This window comes from Schistocerca gregaria, chromosome 5 (assembly GCF_023897955.1).
Source record: "Schistocerca gregaria isolate iqSchGreg1 chromosome 5, iqSchGreg1.2, whole genome shotgun sequence".
Lineage (NCBI taxonomy): Eukaryota > Metazoa > Arthropoda > Insecta > Orthoptera > Acrididae > Schistocerca > Schistocerca gregaria.
The window spans coordinates 48,931,575-48,953,741 of NC_064924.1; positions in this window are offsets into that span (position 1 = coordinate 48,931,575).

The window sequence follows — 22,167 nt, forward strand, 5'->3', positions numbered from 1 at the left end:
GTTCTTCCGAGCCATAATCCGTAGGTAGCGGTCATCCACTGCAGTAGTAGCCCTTGGCCGGCCTGAGCGAGGCATATCGTCGACAGTTCCTGTCTCTCTGTATCTCCTCCATGTCCGAACAACATCACTTTGGTTCACTCCGAGATTCCTGCACACTTCCCTTGTTGAGAGCCCTTCCTGGCACAAAGTAGCAATGCGGACGTGATCGAACCGCGGTATTGACCGTGTAGGGATGGATGAACTACAGACAAGACGAGCCGTGTACCTCCTTCCTGGTGGATTGACTGCAACTGATCGGCTGTCGGACCCCCTCCGTCTAATAGGCGCTGCTTTTGCATGGTTGTTTACATCTTTCATGTTTAGTGACATCTCTGGTCAAAGGGACTGTTTCTGTGCTACAGTATCCACAGTCAACGTCTATCTTTAGGAGTTCTGGGAGCTGGAGTGGTGCAAAAGTTTTTTTGATGTGTGTACATACACGTTAATCTCTTCCTTATCCTCAACCCAGTCCACACGAACGCAGAACTTCACACATTTATGAACAACGTGTGTAGAAGGACGAAAGACTGAAGGCAGCAGAAGATCAAAGAGATAAAACATAAGGCCTAAGGGAAGTCCTTCGATATCACAGGAGATACTGAATTTAATCGACAAAGGAAAAAAAATTAACGCAAGAAATGAAGTAGGTGAAAAATGTAAACGTCGGAACAATGGTACTGGCTGAGATAGTAAAGTGGCTAAGTTTTAATGGCTAATGGACAAATACACGGCTATAGAACTACACGGAACTAGGGGAAAGACAGTTGCTGCCTAGAAGAAAATTAAAAAAAAAAACTTTGGAGAAAGGAGCTCGTATGGAAAAAGTAGGAAATCTGCATGTTGGAAGGAATATGCAGAAGGGTAATATACAAGAGTAACAACCGCGAAGGTAATATTAGAGAAAAGGAAGAGAAAGTAAATTAAGATTTAAGTAGGAGATATGATACTACGAGAAGAGGATGAGAGAGAACTGAAAGATTGGAAACAAGTGTCGCGGAGTCGATGACATTCCCACAGAATCATTGAGATCCTTTTGATAGCCGGCCAGGACATAACTGCTACACCTGGTGTTCAAGATGTATGAGACAGGCGAAGTACCTTCAGAATTGAAGAAGAAGATGGTACGCGCAAGCTTGACTGAATACTACCAAACCATCAGTTTAGTAAGCCACCGTAGTATGATACTGACACAAATTATTTATAGAAGAACGGAGAAAGTGGTAGAAGCCGACTTGGGGTGGATCAGTTTGGGTTTCGGAGAAATGGACGAACATGCTACGAAATATTGAGCCACTGCTTAGACATTAGACTGAAGAAACAGCATGCTATTGTGGCTGGCATCATTTGCTGTTGCCACTCTGCATTGACATTCCTACAAAAAGCTACGTCAGTTTCAGAATCGAGTTCTGTGGGAGCTGTGTACGTTATTTATGCTGGCATTGGTCATAAACACAGACGTAAACTTGGGGTAATGGTGTCTTACTTCATATTAAGGAATCTGTCTAACGTTCACCACCATTTTGGTGAAAATTAAAAATAATGAAATGAGAGGCGTTACGTCAAAATTAAAATCGTCCATAAACACGTCCTCGTATAATGAATAAGATGATTTAGTTTCCACTTCTAACTCTCCTCTCGGGAAAACGAAACAGATTGTTGTCCAAATTTTCACCGCTTTTAACCGATAATTCGTTCGTCAAATAAAACTTCATATCTCAATTAAATTATGTGTCCTGGAATGATTATCTACTGCTTTAGACATCACAACACAAACTACGATAAAACTCTGAAATTACGTTGGTGGTTTTGAAAGTGCTCGCTACGTTTAATCGTCAAGCTGTGTGCACATGCCATGCTGTTAGTACGATTACAATGGTTCAAATGGCTCTGAGCACTGTGGGACTTAACATCTGAGGTCATCAGTCCCCTAGAACTTAGAACTACTGAAACCTAACTAACCTAAAAACATTACAAACATCAATGCCCGAAGCAGGATTCGAACCTGCGACCGTAGCGGTCGCGCGGTTCCAGATTGAAGCACCTAGAACGGCTCGGTCACATCGGCCGGCCGGTTTTAATGTCCTGAAACCATTTCCCTTTGTGTGAAATTTGGTCCATAAATGAACAATAACACGATCTGAGAATTAAGAATGAATGTACTACAGTGAACCAGCTTTCTCATAGCGTAACGGAACAACAGAGGGGTAAAAAAGGACGAGTTAAAAAAAGAGCAACAGTGTCCAAAATTTTCATCTGATCTGACTGGGTGTTGTGTGCTGTCCTTAGGTTAGTTAGGTTTAAGTAGTTCTAAGTTCTAGTGGACTGATGGCCATAGATGTTAAGTCCCATAGTGCTCAGAGCCATTTTTCATCTGATCTAATGCAACATATCAATGTTGACATACACTCCAAATGGGAAAAAGGTTCGAATCCTGCCTCAGGCATGGATGTGTGTGATGTCGTTAGGTTAGTTGACTGATGAGCGCAGATGTTAAGTCCCATAGTGCTCAGAGACATTTTTTGTGTTTGCGAACAGTTGCTTCAGAGGCAACAACGGAAGGGATTTCTGCATCGCATTGTGACCGGGGACGAAAAATGGGTTCATTACGATAACCCTAAACGCAAAAAATCATGGGGATATCCCGGCCATGCTTCCACGTCAACGGCCAAACCGAACAATCACGGCTCTAAGATCATGCTCTACATTTGGTGCGACCAGCTCGGCATCGTGTACTATGAGGTGTTAAAACCATGTGCAACAATCGCAGGTCCTCGTTATCGAACGCAATTAATGCGTTTGAGCAGAGCATTAAATGCCAAACAGCCGCAATACAGCGAGAGGCACGACAAAATGATTCTGCAGCACGACAATGCACGACACCACGTTGCAAAAGAGGTCAAAACGTACTTGGAAGCGTTAAAATGGGACGTCATACCCCACCCGCCTTATCCTCCAGACATTGCGCCCTCCACCACCTGTTTAGATCAACGGCGCATGACCTGGCTGACCAACACTTCCGATGTCAAGAAGAAGTCACAAATTGGATCGATTCGTGGATCGCTTCAAAAGATGAACAATTTTATCGACGCGGGGTTGGTACACCGCCAGAAAGATGGGAGAAAGTAGTGGCCAGCGATGGAAAATACTTTGAATGATGCATGTGTAATCAATTTGTTTCATTAAAGCCTCAAATGCTGGGGAAAAAAGGGCGGAAGCAAAGTTGTACACCTTGTACATCACATCTGCCGATTTCCATCCCATTCAGACAATTGCTTCGTGGTGCGTCGTTCTTTTTTTGTGTTATTGACTCTGTATTTGCGCTTGGCTGCTTCACAGACTGTGGTTAGGGGGATTTAATTTCCCTTAGCGCTTTTCTGAGTACGCAGAGCCGAATAGCGTCTGATAATCTGATAGACCACACCACGAAGTTCGGCCCGCGCCACGCACTTAAAGCTCCGACACTTTGCTGGCCGCCTTCTGCCTCGTCTTTATTCCGCGGCCGCCGTCCCTTTTTACTCTCGGGGCACGGCCGAACCCTCGCTTCGGCGGCGCTGTCTATATAAATCAGATCACACCCCCGGCCCCGCAAACCCATCATATCTCTCAAATATGTCCGACAACAAAGTGAATTTTCGACACGGAATATATCGGCGGAACAAGAGAGACGTGGGAAAGCGGCGCCTTTGATGGAGCCGGCCGTCACTTTAGTCGGCTCCGCGCATGCATCGCGCGTCTGCCCGCAGCCACTGCCGATACGCTCCGGGGATTCCCCTGTTCCCCTGCCGCTGCCACGCGCCGCGCAGCTATCCCTGCTTCCGTCCTTCCTTCTGCTGCGGACCCCGCTCTGCTGATGACTTACGTACTAGGGGGGCTGCCGGAATCTGACACAGTAGGGAAGGAGAGGGTGACAGCTTCGTCCCCTGACACAAAGCTGGCATTTCTATCAAACTAATTAGTTTTTATCATACTGCTACGTAAAGCGCAGTAACGTAACTCGTATCATAAGTAGAAGGTGGACGACATTTACAGTTCTTTTAGGCGCTTTGGGTGGTGCTATTACGGCCGCTGTGCTGAAATGAAAATAACTTCGCACTGATGAGTCAAAACATTATGTCCACTTGTAAATCAACTTGCTTGTGAGATGTGCTTGGGGAACTGCATAGCGAACCAGCTTCGGCGGCAGTGTCGTGGGATCAATGCTCGTCTGCCCTCAGGCGTTTTTCCCCAAAATGCCGCTGTTGCACAGGCAGGTGATTTCTCCCATTCGCTCACTAACACTCGAGAGGAAGGAGATTTTCAAACGGATTGTGTAACCCTGACAAAGGGCCACGGCGCGGAATTGCGAGTACTTAAACTACAAGGATTACCACAGTGAGCGGTGAGGTTTAATAAATACAAAAGCGGCTAAGCTCTCTAAGGGTTCGTACAAACATACGACGATAAGTCATTTATTATCCGCAATTTAGTTATATTTTTGGTTATTTTGGTAGTACTGTCGTTTTACGTTGATGACGCATGCTTTGTTTATTTGTAGGTATATCTTTGCAATTTTCAAGGTGCTAGGTTAATTTCGTTATCGTTGCCGTGCTGTTAATCATGGCTGCTCCTCTGTCTATTTGCTCAAAAGAAGAGCAATGTTCATTGATCAGTTTTTGTGGCCGGAAGGCGTATCAGGGACCGAAATTCATCGAAGGCTTTCGGTACAGTACGGGAGCAGTGTTTTGCCACAACGGAGTGTCTACGAATGGACTGAAAAATTCCGAAATTGTGGCACAAGTGTTACGCACGATGAATGAGCCGGACGACCGTTTACTGCCACAAATGAAGAAACCATTGAGCGTGCACGTGAAATCATTCTCTTAGACAAACGATTAACAATTGTTGAAGTGGCACATCGTCTGTAAATTAGTCACGGTTCTGCCTACGAAGTCATCCACAACAGACTTGGGTTTCATAAAGAATGTCTAAGATGGGTCCCAAAACAACTCACACAGTTGCATAAACAAACGCGCTTGGACATCAAAAAAAAAAAAAAAAAAATTGGATCGCTATGGTAAAGAAGCAGACAACTTCTTAGACAGGATCATTACTGGTGACGAAACATGGATCCACCATTACGAGCCAGAGATTAAACGGCAGAGTAGGAAATGAAAACATCCAAATTCGCCTTGCAAGAAAAAGTTCAAGACCCAACCGTCCGTAGGAAAACTGACACTCACGGCTTTTTGGGACGCACAAGGATCAGTGCTGGAAGATTGTAGGGAAAGGGGTACAACAATAAAGAGTGAACGTTACAGTGAGATGCATACTGCCAGGTTAGAGACTGCAATTGGAAGCAAACGCCGACGATTGCAGTCAAACGGTGTGTTGTTGCGCGACAATTCCCGTCCGCATACTGCTGCCCACACTGCTGAAACGCTCCAGAAACTCAAATTTGATGTTCTGGATCATCCTCCATATATTCCTGATCTTGCTCCTTCTGACTAATACTTGTTTGGTCCACTCAGGCATTAAGGGGCCGTCGATTTTCCTCGGACGAAGCAGTGAAAGAAGCGGTGCATTCCCGGCTCGCAGCTCAACCGAGCACCTTCTTTTATGTAGGCATCAGGAAGTTTTTACACCGATGGACCAAGTGCGTTGAAACGAAAGGAGACTATGTCGAAAAATGATTATCTTGTAAGTTTCCTATTTTATTACAATAAAATGTTGTACCTACTTTTCGGATAATAATTGACTTACCCCCGTATAAAGGGAGCAAAGAAGGGAAAGCTGAAAGTTGGAACGATAGTATAGAGGTTCTATACAAGGGAGTGAACTTGGAGGCAATATTATAGAAATGAACAAGGACGCACATGAAGGTAAGATGGAAGATACGATACTGCGAGAAGAATTTGGCAGAGCACTGAAAGACTTAAGTTGAAGCTCTTCCAGAACTACTGATAGCCTTGGGAGGGTCAGACACGACAAAACTGTTCCTTTCGGTGTGCAAGATGTATGCGACAGGCGAAATACCTTCAGACTTCAAGCAGAATAAAACAATTCCAATTCTAAAGGAAGCAGATGCTGACAGGTTGATCACTATATCAGCTTGATAAGTCATGGTAGCAAAATATTTTACAGGAGAATGGAGAAATGATAGAAGACAATCTCATGGAAGATCGGTTTGGATTCCGGAGAAATGTAGTAAGACGGGAGGCAATACTGACCCTAAGACTTATCTTAGAGTTGATGTAAAAACAAACATACTTTTATAGCATTTGTAGATTTAGAGAAAGCTTTTGTCAGTGTCCACTGGAATACTGTGATTGAAATTCAGAAGGTAGCAGGGGTGAAGTACAGGGAGAAGGCTATTTACAACTTGTACAGAAACTAGATGGCGGTTATAGGAGTCGAGGGGAATGAAGGGGAAGTAATGGCTGAGACGGTAGTGAGACAGAATTGTAGCTTATCGCCGTTGTTATTCAATCTGTAGATCGAGCAAGCATTAAACGAAACAAAAGAAAATTTGGAATGGGAATTAAAGTTCAGGAGGAATAAATAAAATCTTCGAGGTTTGCGATGACATTGTAATTCTATCAGAGATAACAAAACATTTGGAAGAGCACTTGATCGAAATGGCCAGTATCTTGAAAGGGGGAAATGAGATGAACATCAGAAAAGCAAAACAAGGCCAATGGAATAAAGGCGATGCTGAGCGAATTAGTTTAGAAAATGGGACACTTAAAATAGTAGGTGAGTTTTTTTTTTTAGTTGGGCGTCAGAATAACTGATAGTAGGCGAAATAGAGAGGAGAACGCATTTCTGAAGAACAGAAATTTGTTACCATCGAATGTAGATGTGTTAGGACGTCTTTTCCGAAAGTATTTGTATGGAGCCTAGCCGTGCGCAAGTGAAAGATGGATGGTAAAAAGCTTAGACAAGAAGAGAATAAACCTTCTGAAATTTGGTGCTACGGAAGAATGCTGAAGATTATGTGGGTAGATGATGTAATTAATCAGGTGGCATTGAACAGAACTGAGGAGAAAAGAAATTTGTGGCATAACCTGACTAGAAGAAGGGAATCGGTTGATAGGACATAATCTGAGACATCAAGGGATCACGAATTTAGTATTGTGGGGAATTGTTGGGAATAAAAATTGTGAAGGGAGACCAACCGATTCAGCAGGATTCAAAAGGATGCAAGTTGCGGTAGTTATTCAAAGATAAAGAGGCTTGCCCAGGATAGAGCTGTATCAAATGCGTCCTTGGACTGCAGTCCACAAAAACAGCATAGCTAGTTCATCTCCAGGTTTTATGAATGCCTTTTCGAGTACGAAGATGAGTGACATAAATGGCCGTATCTTTTGGTCGTGTTGAGTTAGAAGCTCAGATTTTTTAAGCCACCAAGAGACCATAGACTTTAGTATTTGCAAACATTTCAGCTTGATCCCTCTACCTTCTCCCGAGGAAACGGGGTTTCAACATACGGACAGACAGACAGACGAACAAAAAATGGATAAAATTATTGTTAGGTAATGTAATTACAAATTAACAGTTTTCGGACATTTTCCTACATTTGTACTGTGAAACTTCGCTTCTTCCACAACTTCGTGATTCCAGGTAAATGTAAAGCGTGAGTCTGTCTACGAGAATAAAAATATGTCATATAAACAGCCGTAAGTTTTGATTTCATTAACTTAGAAGATTATATTCTTTTACGCCGCCATGAGACCGTCAACCTTAGTACTGGACACAAATTTAAATTTGATACCTCTATCTATCCCTTAGAAAAATGGGGTCTCAACAGTCGGACAGGCAGACGGACAGTGAGGTGATCCTATAAGAGTTCTGTTTCTACCGACCGAGATACGAAAAAAAATGAAAGATGAGGAGCACTCGTATTAAAGTGAAACATAAGTATCGTTTGAAAAATAATTAAATATTTTTGGTTTATAACAAGGGGAAGAAACCTGCCTTGCGATAAGGGATTTGGCGGTAGCCTATTGGCTCAGTCCTAAATGTAACAGTTGAGTCCAATATGGACAGCAGCTTGTTAAAAACCAATGAACAGGACGTCACTCTTGGCTGCGTCTTGACAGACAAGAGGCGGGCCCTAGCGGCCGCACAGTATCGGCTAATACACTCCAAGGCAAGAAAGTCCGACGCACCTTTAAGATATCATCCGAATGGCACTGAGATCGGTGGACGTGATGTACGTTTACAAACAAACAAATGATAACAGTTTCAGACAAATTGCATCATTTATTCAAAAGAAAGGACTCCACGAATTGAGCAAGTCACGAACGCACCAGTCCTCCTCCGGCCCTTCTGCAAGTAGTTATTCTGCTTGCCATTGATTGACAGAGTTGTTAAATGTCTTCCTGAGGGATATCGTGTCAAATTCTGTGCAACTCACACGTGAAGGCTGTCGGCTGGCCTTCCGTCGAAAGTCGAACTCCACAGTAATCTAGGTTCCATTCCACAAAGCCTTATGGGCGTGAAAATCACCCAGAAGTAGAAGAGGTGGGGGGAGTTGGGAGATAAGTGCAGCCAATACATGGTGCGGCAATTCACCATCTGGAGGAAGGTAGATGCTGACGGACACTGCTCCTAAAGGTGTTTGTTTGAAATGGCACAGGTTCGCTACATATAGAGGTAAGGACACAGATACAGACTCCACCTGACATCCTGTTATGGTAGTTGCGGTTTTTGTAGTACCCCCGACAGTCACGAAGGGCGGCGGTCCCCGTTGCGGGAAATCAAGTTTCCTGAAGGGAAACGCAAAAAGCAGGTGTATTGCTTAAGAACTGTCGTAACTCAGCCAGGGGTGAGAAAAAACTGCCACAGTACCACTGTCGTCTTTGAAGGCATGAAGGGATCAAGGAAGCAATTTACGCCTCTGGGTCACCTACCGCCACCGGTTGAATGCTGGTGTCGAGTACCATTGTGGCTGAGGCATCGGCGAGACCTAGGTCCTCAAGGGACGCTAAAATATCCACCTCGTTCTCAGACACAGAAATGTTAGGGAGTGATGGTGTCAATAAGAAACCATCCCGTTTCTGAACTGATTTCTTGATTCTTCGTTTGCCCTCTCACCACTCTGTAGGGGCTTGCTGGGAAGGCTTCTCTGAAGTGGCTTAAGGGATAGAGGAAGACCGAGAAGCCGTTCGATCAGCAGCTAGTGGCTCCTTCAGTATCTGGCTGGTGTCCACTTTAACATGAGGGGGACCATGGAAAGTAGAGTGCTCCATATGAGAGGAACCATAGGAGGCTGTTGCTTCTCCAGCTGGGGGGAGGGGACCGATGTCCCAGGGTGGGAGGCGGGGGGGGGGGGGGTGACAGTGCCCAAAAGTAGAAGCTTTGGGACCAACACAAGAAGATCTGCCACCTACTAACAGAATGGGAAATATAGATGGCCGGCCCCAGGGCCAACTGGAGAAGGCTCAGACGAGGACGCCAATGACGGATTCGTCATAGTAGTGGCAGTGTAAGACGATAGCAATCAGTCGGAATTCAACCTTATGCATTTCAGTTTAGCATCTCAGTAAGACAGCCTGTCAAGGATCTTGTACTCCATAACTTTCCTATCCTTTTGGAATACCATGCAGTCTGCCGAGCAGGGGGATTGGTTCTGTCCACAGTTGACACAGGTGGGAGGAGTGGAACATTGAGTACATAAGTGGGGAGGCTGCAGCTCAGGCACCAGCAGTGCGATCCCTTTGTATCAGGGTGCTATGACAGTCTCTACATGTGTCACTGGAACTACAGCGGGAATACATCTACCCAAATTCCCAGGACTTAAAGCATCACACAGAGGAAGAGACGTATGGTTTTACATCACAGCGGTATACCATCACCTTGACCTTTTCAGGTAAAGAGAGACGCTCAAAGACCAAGATTAAGGCATCAATAGCAAACCTATTATCTTCAGACCCCCTATTCCCATGCCATACGAGGTGAACGCCCCATCGTTCTAAATTCGCGCGTAGCTCGTCAGCGGACTGCAACAGGAGGTCGCCATGAAAAATAATTCACTGGACCATGTTGAGGCTCTTATGGAGAGTAACCAAAACGGGAATATCACTCAGCTTGTCACAGCCGAGTACCCACATGACTGGACTGGGATACCGTCCGAATCAGGACTGACCCATCGCATGTTCAGGCTACACTGTCATTTCCTCCAGGTGATCTACGAAAAATCGAATCTTTGTAGCCGGAAACGAGTCGTCATCAGTTCTTCTCCACACTAAATAATGAGACGACTATGGGTCTCTTCTTTCTGTAGCCCTATGTTCCTCCCATGGTGTAGCTAAGGAGGGGAACGATTTAGAGTCATACTTCTCAACATTGAATTCAACCTTCTCTTTTATTAGAGACTACTGGGTCCATCTGATGCCCAGCAAAAGATGACTGGTTCCGCTTCATTTCATGTCACCTACCCTGACGCCAGCCACTCCGATCAGTGGCTCTTCGCACGAGCGCCACCCAGCCACAGCAAAAGCCACCTGGAGCTATGGCTGTTTCTGGGACTCCTGATGCCTCAAGACGATGGGCTTCTACTCCTTGTCATAAGTGGGGAGGCTGCAGCTCAGGCACCAACAGTGCGATCCCTTCGTAGTCAGGGTGCTATGACAACTCCTCCACATCGGACTGACTACCATGCTGGATATTGGATGCGTAGAAATCCATTACTGTCATGGGGAGAAAAGAGAATAGTGGATAATGGGTAGAGATTATACACCCTGTAAGGTGTCATCATCCAGGTAGCTGGAATATGGGTGGAATTGCTAGCCATGACCATAGTTGGTGCAGAATATCTTAATGCACAAGGGATATAGATGCACTACGTAATGCTTCCTTCCCCAAATGGCCTGCACTTCATAAAAAATTGGAAGATGTGGAGGTCAAACCCAAAAAGGGGTACCAGAACTTATTAGGCCAAAAAGTGTGAGACTCCTTTTAGTCGGCTCTTACGACAGGCAGGGATACCTCGGGCCTATTCCAACCCCTGTACCCACAGGGGGGAGAGGAACCTAATGCGAATGGGTTTGTTGAAAGGGTTACTGAGTTACATGTACCTAAGATACCAAAGCTACACAAGTACTATTCACCACTGATGATATTATCCCCTCTGTAGACAGTAACGGATCTATAATCACTCGTCCGCTTGACTGTGAGTGGAATGACAGTGGTAGGTCTAGGGGCCCTGTACAGGAGGGAGGCACAGCTAACAGCTTCAAGCTGCTACCTTCCACTGAAAATGAAACTGAGCCCATGAGGCTCATTTTGCCTATTAGGAAATCTACCCCTTCAACATGCCTTCCTTCCTTCTGTTGTGGACCCATTCTGCTGACAGATTTCGTGCTTCAGTATGCTACTTAAGTGTGGCAGAGGAGAAGGTACACAATGTAACATTAACACTGGGACAGCAGCGACCAAACAAGGATTCTATAGGTGTTCACAGGAGGCAGACAAAGAGAACAGATGAAAAGCTGTTGTGATGGTCTGTAAGAGTTGATAACGATAAGTAAATTGAACACCATAGAAAAACAAAAATGACATTAATTTACTAATTAATTTCATGCTTGGTAAAAATCTATCGAGGCATGTCAGGGATAAGAACAAACGGAGTCTGTTTCTCTGGTCTGTCACCTCACACATGCCGCAAGAAACTACGAGGGCGTGCTGAAAAGTAATACCTCAGACTCCAATATGTGAAAACTGCTGAACCTTTTTAATTTAAACAAACGTTGTTATCATTGTAACTCTTTATTCTTCATGTCTACACATTTATTTCTCAACATAGTCATCCTGGCTATGAATACATTTCTCCCATCGAGAGACAAGTTTATTAATACCGTTACAGTAGAATGTTTGCTGACGGAGCCACAACCTCACGTCTGTTTTTACCACTTCATCACTCTCAAAGTGAAGTCCTCGAAGCTGTTCTTAAAATTTTGGAAACAAATGAAATTCATACGGGGCCAAGTCGATAAAGTGTACGACGACAATGAACCCAAGGCGTCGGACTGTTGGAGATGTCGCTGTGCTCGTATGTGGTTTGGTGTTGTCATGCTGAAGTAGACGGTGCTCCATGTGTGGACGAATTAGATTACAGCGCGCTGTTACCTTACACATAGACATGATACACGCTGCAATTCAGAGTCATCTAGCGGGAGAGTGCTGCAGATATACAGACATAAAGAATAAAGATATAGGATGATAATAACATTTGTTTTATTCAAAAAGATTTGAGAGTTTCACATAAAAGATTCGGTGACATTATTTTTCAGCACACGCTTGTATCTGTAACGATCTTACATTCTGCATAAAGCTGAAGTCGCCTGAAAGATAATTTCAGGTAGGCGTAGCATAGCATCCAGGAAGCAACAGTAGGAGATGTGGAGAAAAGAATTCCCTTGCAGAATTGCTGTAGGTTTACATGTATCTTAAGCCGAGAGTATGCTCAGGTATGTAATAGTTGATGAGAAATGTTACTGTCTCAACGATGAGGATACGAAAGTTACTTGCCGTTCCAGTCCTACACTTACAAATGCCATAAAAATGAACAAATCACATTATGAGCAAATTTGATGGCGAGTATTAGGTTATCATATATTAGGTAGTACATATTTTTAGACAAGACAGTTTAGGGATTTTTTTTGAATCAGGGAACCAGTAGCAGGCGACACGATTAAATGGAGCAATTTAGCAGTAGCTATTCAGGACGTACACATACGAGGAAAGAAGTGTAATTAAAAAAGTGTAATTTTCAGTTAATTTTCCATAAGGAATTTATAATGCATATTTTGAAGTAGATCAGGAATATATAATTCTGCAATTTATGTAAGAACATGGACTGTATTTTGAATTATATTCTACATTTTTTATGTAGTAGTTAGTATGTTTTTCGATTTTGGATGTAACTTGGTGCCACCAAATAAGCTACAATTTATTCTCAGGACAAATAGTGGGATACATCAACGCCGTGTGACACTAAATTATAACCACAGGTACAGTGGAACATTTCGTAACATTTACAGTTTTTATTAAGTATTAACTTGATAACCCTTTAATTCTGATTTGCGAATTCATTTATGTTCCCACCTGTTGATAGAGTAGCGTGAATTTCTGACATGAACCATTAGGTACTGTGGTATCTGGGCATGGAATTTCAAACGGATAGCCATCTACGTTTATTTAATATTTCAATCAATACGGCCGCAGGATTCCTTCGAAAAAAGCCTTCTTCTGCATTTTACGCCAACGGATCCGTTGCTGGGGATCATTTTAGCGCCTAAGCGAATTGGCAACGAAGCAGTGTGCTGCCGCCGCATCGAGAGCACTGCTTATCTTCATAAGTGTTGGACATCAGCGCCCCAGCCCCAGTCGTGCCAAGTGTTCAGAAGCAACAACACCTGACTAGATGCTAAATGGAGGCGACTGCAGTGCACATTAAAGCGGCATAACGAAGCCAGACGCCCTCTGAATGCAACCTCTTACGTTGCAGCCCAACACGCCCACGCCGTAAGCATAAACCCTTTAATCCACCCCAGGAATTTTATCCCTCTCTCCCCCCCAGAGAAACTTTGTTAGCTGTTACATGTATGTTCGTCAGTCATATATTGTGTACTATGGCTGACTAATCTCCTGGACTTTAGGCACAGCATCAGGGACTTTAGCCTATAAGTTGCAAGATACAAGTGTGCCAACATCTTGTAACTAAGATAGTTAACTGTACTCGGGAACTAGGATTAACTCGTAAAAAAAGCACCAATATATCAAGATGTTTTGATTTAAATGTCTTTGAAGCTGCCAGATAAGTAGGAGAGCTAGTTCCTTTCTTTTACATTACTAGCTCTGCCCAGGACATATTCGCCCTTTTTGATCTATGACAGGAGAAGTTTTCATTCTGACTACCCATTTTTACACTAATTTTGACATTCGACTGCCGACCATTAATCTCTCTACTTTCTTAGAAAATTTGAACCGATCCCACAAGTTTAAAACAAAAGTGACGCGTATAAAAATTTGCAGAAACCATGTCTTTTGCACGTAAAATTCTAATGAAGCTAAATTTTTGGAAGTGAGCTTTGAATTGTATCTTAAGAAAGCATTTCTATTGAGCTGATTCACTTCCTGCGTATTAAGTTGACGTAAGAACGAATTTTACCTTATATATTCAGCTCTGCAATTAAACCAGTGTATCATGACAACGGATATAGATTGTTGGATAAAACAATTCATTATGGCTTTATCCATTTATCTATCTTCGTACAATGTTCGTATAGATTTCTACAAGTTTAAAGCATGTCAGCAGTGGACTCCAAAACCTCGCAGTAAAGTGTGTATTTTCCACGTAAAATCCAAACGAAGCAATAAGTTTTCAAACGATAAAAACTGAAATTAGACCAAAATACGATACAAATATGAACCAACAGCCTTGCTCCAGTCCGGAATTATTTAGAAGTGACTGGGCTTGCACGTAAAATCCGGACGAGGGTGACTCTTTTTGGACGTAAAATCCGAAAGGTGCACATACAAACTGTGCCATTAGTTGATCGTTAATTTCAGCACAATTAAAATCTTTTGCAAAAGGAATTAATCGATCGCACAATTTGCCTGGTAGCCAGATGGAGTTTGTCGTTCAAACCGTAAGTCAGCTACAGCAAGAAACATGTCAGAATGGCCACACAAATGGCCCCTAGTCTGGCCTAAACGCTTTTCACCCAATGTTCAGAGCTCACATAGGAACCGACCACCAAGAACCTTCGCCCACAAACTTCGATTCCGAGCTTTAAGGATATATATACCTTTGCTTACTTTCCAGAGCTTCAACCGGCCGGTGTGGTCGAGCGGTTCTAGGCGCTACAGTCTAGAGCTGTGCAACCGCTACGGTCGCTGGTTAGAATCCTGCCTCGGGTATAGATGTGTGTAACGTCCTTAGGTTAGTTAGGTTTAAGTAGTTCTAAGTTCTAGGGGACTGATGGCGTTGGAAGTTAAGTCCCATAGTCCTCAGAGCCATTTGAACCAGAGCTTCATACGATTTATATTGTACATATTAATCTCTAAGAGATACGGTATCAGAAGGCATCTACTGTTGACACCTGTTGTTATTCTACGTACATGTTTTACTACCTGAGGCCAGTAATTTTACAAATAAAGAAAGGAAACATACACTATGTGATCAAAAGTATACGGACACCCCTAAAAACATATGTTTTTGATATTAGGTGCATTGTGCTGCCACCTTCTGCCAGGTCCTCCATATCATCGATTGAGCAGCCAATAGACATCGGGGAGAGCAGAATGGGGCGTTCCGCGGAACTCACGGACTTCGAACGTGGTCAGGTGATTGAGTGTCACTTGTGTCATTCGTCTGTACGCGAGATTTCCACGCTCCTAAGCATCCCTTGGTCCACTGTTTCCGATATGATAATGAAGTAGAAACTGAAGGGACACGTACAGCACAAAAGCATACAGGCCGACATCGTCTGTTGACTGACAGAGACCGCCGACAGTTGAGAGGGTCGTAATGTGTAACAGGCAGACATCTATCGAGACCATCACTCAGGATTTCCCAACTTCATCAGGATCCACTGCAAGTATTGTGACAGTTAGGTGGAAAGCCGGCCGGGGTGGCCGAGCGGTTCTAGGCGCTACAGTCTGGAACCGCGCGACCGCTACGGTCGCAGGTTCGAATCCTGCCTCGGGCATGAATGTGTGTGATGTCCTTAGGTTAGTTAGGTTTAAGTAGTTCTATGTTCTAGGGGACTGAAGTCCCATAGCGCTTAGCGGAAGGTGAGAAAACTTGGATTTCATGGGCGACTTGCTGCTCATAAGCCACACATTACGCATGTAAATGCTAAACGACGCCTCGCTTGGTGTAAGGAGCATAAACATTGGACGACTCAACAGTGGAAAAACGCTGCGTGGAGTGACGAATCATGATACACAATGTGGCGATCCAATGGCAGGGTGTGGGTATGGCGAATGCCCAGTGAACGTCATCTGCCAGCGTGTTTAGTGCCAACAGTGAAACTCGGAGGCGGTAATGTTGTGGTGTGGTCTTGTTTCTCTTGGAGGGGGTTACACCCCTCGTTTTGCGTGGCACTATCACAGCAGAGGCCTATATTGATGTTTTAAACACCTTCTTGCCTCCCACAGCTGAAGAGCAATTCAGAGATGGCGACTGCATCTTTCAACACGATCGAGCACCTGTTCATAATGCATGGCCTATGGCGGAGTGGTTACACTATAATAACATCCCTGTAATGGACTGGCCTGCACAGAGTCCTGAACTAAATCCTACAGAACACGTTAGGGATGTTTTGGAACGCCGACTTCGTGCCAGGCCTCACCGACCGACATCCATACCTCAGTGCAGCCCTCGGTGAAGAAATCTTTCAGCACCTGAGTGAACGTATGCCAGCCATAGTGGGAGCTGGTATCAAGACTAAGGGTGGGCCAACACCATACTGAATTCACGCATTGCCGATGGAACTCGCCACGAACTTGTAAGTCATTTTCAGCCATGTGTCCGGATAGTTTTGATCACATAGTGCAGTAAGAATCGTTACTAGATTGATGAAATTAGATGTAATTCTCTTCAACAGGCAGTCTTTCACTGGGGACAGACTGTCGTGCACCAACAGAAATGGTAATTGTTAAATCATGATACATCAGTCTTATATTTGTCAGACTTTTTGTAGCTGTTCATCAGATAACTGGGTTAAAATGATTGAACTTCATTCGGAACTAATGTCCATAATCGACATCTGTATGGACTGTGATCGTCACATGTACGAATGCAGTATCGTATTCTTTGTGGCGTGGAACCTTCTGAATGTTATCTTGAGGAATTTCTAACCATTCTTGAAACACTTACTGTGTCTGTTCATGAAGATTCGTGAATGGAGGCTGGTATGAAAGCACTCATTTTCCCAGTGCATCCTACACGTTTCCTACTGGTGGCAAATCAAGGGACCAGGCAGTTCAGTCACAGATCCGTACATTCCTCAAGGAGTTTGTGTCGTGAACTGCAATGTGGGGTCTTACGTTATGAAATATGCCACTTGGTACCCTGGCCATTAAGGGAATGACAACAGTATTCACCATTCATGTCACTTACTGGCGCGCAGTTAACTTCCATTTAATAATTGCTAAATTCGTCGTGTTCTCATGTCCTATAGCTCACCACACTCTGATTTCATGAGTTGGAGAGCTTTCGGTATCGAAAATTGCCGCTTTCTGTAACCGCTGACCATGTTGTTTGTGAACACGTTGCTGTCGATCTGAGCGGCACAGACAGAAGCGAGATTAACCACAGAAGAGCATTCGATACGTCAGTTGAGTCTTGTTCTAAATCCTGCAAGTTGTCGGCTGTACGGTATGAACTATCAATCACGTTTGACAACTCGAGATCCCAACACAAATTTCAGTAATCTGTTACTGACGGTTCGTCGTGACACACTGCCTGCAACGTCTGCCTGGATTCCAGCGTCTGTCATTTGTCTGTTAGTCACAGCGAGTAGAACGATCCCCTGATCTTCTCGTGGTGCGCCCTTCTAGGAAAATATCGGCCCCCTCTTGTTGCCACACAGTTCTCGCATTCCGTGCGATCTGTCATTATGTTGCTCTCATGTTTCTCTCGCCGGTAAGTAAATCTTTTTCAAAGTCCGAAAGATGGCTATAAGCTGCACTTGCTGCCCCTCTGTGTTTGCTTTTACTGCTATCTCCACCTGAGAAGTTTCCGTAACGTTAGACACACGTAGTAGTCATTGTACAAATAAACTCATCAAGTTCCCTTGTACGAAATAGGTTGAAACGACTGATAACTTTATGCAGTAGTATCGAACCCGGCAATGTTTCGCCACCCCCTCTTCTCCCTCCTCCCTCTTTCTGTGCATATCCCTCTTCCCCTCTCTATATCTCCTCCTTCCTCCTCCTTCTCCTTCTGTGTGTATCTCCTCTTCCCCCTATCTCCATCTCTTCCCGCTCCCTCTCCCTTTCCCTCTCTCCACCTCCTCCTACCTCCTCTCTCTTACCTTGAGCCTTCTTTTATTGTTATTGCAAATGCAGATTCCGTAATAATATTTTGATCATAAATTCAAATTTTCTGTTTTCTACAAAAACCGATACCGAGAAAGAAAACGAAAATTCCACATTGTTATGTATGCAATTTTTATTTAAAAGTATACAGTGCAACTCAAAAAGAATGACCTGGTTTCAAAACTCCATATCTGTTGATTAAAACATACTACAAACTTGGGATGAATAGGAAAATACTCACAAAATCTTCAAGCTGTATCTATGCTATTACAAATGTACGAACAACATCTAGACGATAGCTAAAATGTCATAAATTTTATGCTTATACAGACGTTATGGCGGCTGTTCTTGACTTCTTCTATTTCACCAGGTAAAGAGGATGATGCCATGGTTTATGGTAAGGTGTTGACGTTGAGTGGCTGTAGGAAGATACAAGAGGACTTAGACAAAATTTCTAATTGGTGAGGTCGACACAGTCATGTCGTTTAAATATTTGATCATAACGTTGCAAAGCGATATGAAGTAGAACGAGCATGTGAAAACTGTGGTAGGGATGGGAGAATTGTAGGAAAGAGTGGATCACTCGTAAAGGAGACCACATATAGAACGTTCGTGCGTCCTATTCTTGAGCACTGCTCGGGTATTTGCGATCCATAACATGTCGGATTGAAGGAAGACATCGAAGGAATTCAGACGAGGGCAGCTAGATTTGTTACCAATAGGTTTGAACAGAAGTGTTACGGAGATGCTTAGGGAACTCAAATGGGAATCCCAGGCGAGAAGACGGCGTTCTTTTCGGGAAACACTGTTGGAAAATTAAAAGGAATGGCGTTTGAAGCTGACTGCCGAACAATTCTGCTATCGTCAACATACATCGCGCTTAGGGATCACGTAGATAAGATGTGAGAAATTAGGACTCATACGGAGTCGTACAGAGAGTCGTTTTTACCTCGCTCTATTTGCGGAACGATTAGGTTGGGAAATGACAAGCAGTGGTATAGGGTACCCTCGGCCACGCACCTCAGGGTGGCTTGCGGGCTATCTGCGTAGCAGTAGATGAATGTACACTCCTTCACATATCCCCACAAGAAAAATTCGGATGGGGTCTTGTCTGGCGACCTTGGAGGCCAAGAAAGCAGGACAGGTCTCGGGGTCCCGTGCGCCCTATTCAGAACTGAGTTATCCTCAAATGCTACATAATTGACTTTTCCCACAACGTCAGGAGTTATCCGATGACTCCATTTTCCAAAAATATGGAGTTTCGTCATACTGGCACAATAACATGCGTCTCTTTCTCACTGACAACGCTGGGTAGGGCGCACGAGACCTCGAGACACTGCCCTGCATTCTTGGGTTAGACATGGTCTTAAGTAATGACATGTGTCATGTTGTGACCTGAACTGTCTTAACTCTAATTCGTGCATATGGTCTGCGTCAAAACGGCTTCATATGTGGATTTCAGATAAAAAAGCATCGTGAAACATGCGCTTCAAACATCAAATGGGAATCTCTGGAAGGAAGGCCATGTTCCTTTCAAGCAACACTATTGGGAAAATTTACAGAAACGGCGTTTAATGACAACTAGAGAACAATTCTACTGCCACCAACGTATATTTTGCATAATCATCGCGAAGATAAGAGACATTAGGGCTTGTACGAGGCCACATAGACAGTCGTTTTGCCCTCGCTCAGTCTGGTAGTAGAACAGCAAAGGCAATGGCTAGTAGTGGTAGAAAGTACCCTGCGTCACGCTCTATACGGTGGCTTGCGCAGTGTGTTGTGGATGTGGATGTAGATATAGATGTAATGAGTAGATTATGACAGCATTTTCAATTTCCTAATTCTGTCGGTAATTACATGAAAAACTGAAAATCAAATTATTGTTGCGTCTGGAAGACTTTAGCTAGGCAAGCTGTAGCAACGATTGGGTGACTGTTTTAGCCATTTACTATTACATATGTTTACACCATTCTTCATCTGTAGGATTTTTTTGTCTTCAGTAGAAACATTGAAAACAAAGTTCGCATATAGATGAAACTTCAACTAAGATATCCCACAGGTACTGATATACTTGATTATTAGTTTGGCAGTGTTCGGCCAAGGTGTTTACCGTTTACGGCGTCTTCCATTTCAGTCAGTGTAAGATTTTCTTAGGCGTATCCCTGCGAAAGCTGTTACTCGTTACCGACTCGGAGCTGGACACATTTTTCTGGAAGTTAGCCTATGGTTGCGAGTGAATGTCCCTAACGGACATTCAAATTGCGACGAGAGTGAGGCTTTCATACATACCACACTCCTGAAGGTGCACATCATTTACACACAAGGAAAGGCGCTGAATTAATTTGGCCCAAGCGCAGTCGATCTTGGGCCCCCTGTAGTTTAGATAAATTTAATTATGAGATTTATTATTAATGACGGGTAGGAATGCAAGGTAATTGTGTAGTTCAACACAGAAATTCTGACCTAGAATATAACAACGAGATTTATTGAAGAAAGGCGAATATGAGCATGAAATTCACTTATGAGCTGTACGAGAACCCTAAGCGCCGTGAGTTATTGACTGCATTGGTACGTGGAATCGATTGACGGATTCCCTGTTGGCCGGCGCAGCGTATATTACGAGAAACAGCAACAGACGACTGCTGTGTTTCGTGGACTGATGCGCTGCACTGAACCTGATACCGTCCGAGGTAGAGGGCTCCAAACTCGACCGCGAAAGTTTATATGTCCGGGTGACCAGACAGGTAAGACTAACAAACTACTCTCCGACGAAGTACAGAAGAGTCATTCGTTCGACTCTTGTGACGATCAGTATGGATTTACTTGTGTTTTCTTCGTCACGATCCCATCAGAGCTTCCGCTCCTTTGCACTAGTGACCATCCAGCCGCGCCCCAACGGAAACTTTTTCCGCCAGTCATGGCTATTAAACAAAAACGGCAAATCTCTCGAAAGAATTTCGTCACCCCAGCCGCCAGTGACAGCTCTTCCCGCCAATCTTGACGGTGGCCATACTCATGAGATGACATCAGAGACAACCTTCGCGATATGACTGGGAGAACATTACACAGTGTATGTGAGGTGCCGCCATGGCACAACCCCCGTCGTTGAGACAGACGGACACCTGGACACCCACTTCCCCGAAGCCCCACCAGACAATGCTGTCTCTCTCTCTCTCTCTCTCTCTCTCTCTCAAAACACGCCGCTTTGGAGGGCAACAGCGTTCGCCCTCGTAAAACAGAGTCCGAGCCCAGCTGTCGATTGCTAACATAAGATGGCGAGCCGCAGGCGACATCTTAGGGCCCTACCGCACTAGGACGCTACGGTAGGTCTGCTGGCAGCGCTCAGGTCTGTCAGTACGAGACACCAGAGGTGTACCTACTGTCTGCGCTCAGTAGAAGGTTCAAATTGTTCAAATGGCTCTGGGACAACTTCTGAGGTCATTAGTCCCCTAGAACTTAGAACTACTTAAACCTAACTAACCTAAGGACATCACACACATCCATGCCCGATGCAGGATTCGAACCTACGACCGTAATGGTCGCGCGGTTCCAGACTGTAGCGCCTAGAACCGCTCGGCCGCTCCGGTCGGCTCAGTAGAAGAGCTAGTACCTTTGTGTCCAAGTTTGACGTTCTGGATGCATCCTTTCATTACTGCTCGTGGCATAAACAGATTATTTCACACGCTGTGCAATAATTTAAGAAATTACACTCCTAAATTTTTCAGTTTCGTGAGGGTGTCAGTACAACTTGACAAGTGTCAGTACAACTTGACAAGTTAGGGTGGATCTCCCGAAATTGAAACGAGAGAGGACATTGTTTTAAGTAAAGTAATCTCACAAGAAGGAAAGATTTACATGACCTGTCTAATAGACAGCTAATTATTTGTTGTCTGCAGTTTTAATTATAACAGTTAAGTATACGCAGAACTGTTTCTTCAGTTTTTATTTGAAGCGTACGTTGTTACAAACTGAGATTCAGTTTACAAATGTTTTAGCTGAAAAGTAGTAAACCTGTCTCATTTGTTTACATACCTTATTTCTTAAAATAATTCTAAGTGTCTGATGTCTCAGGTACTTTAGCATCAATTGCTGCAACAG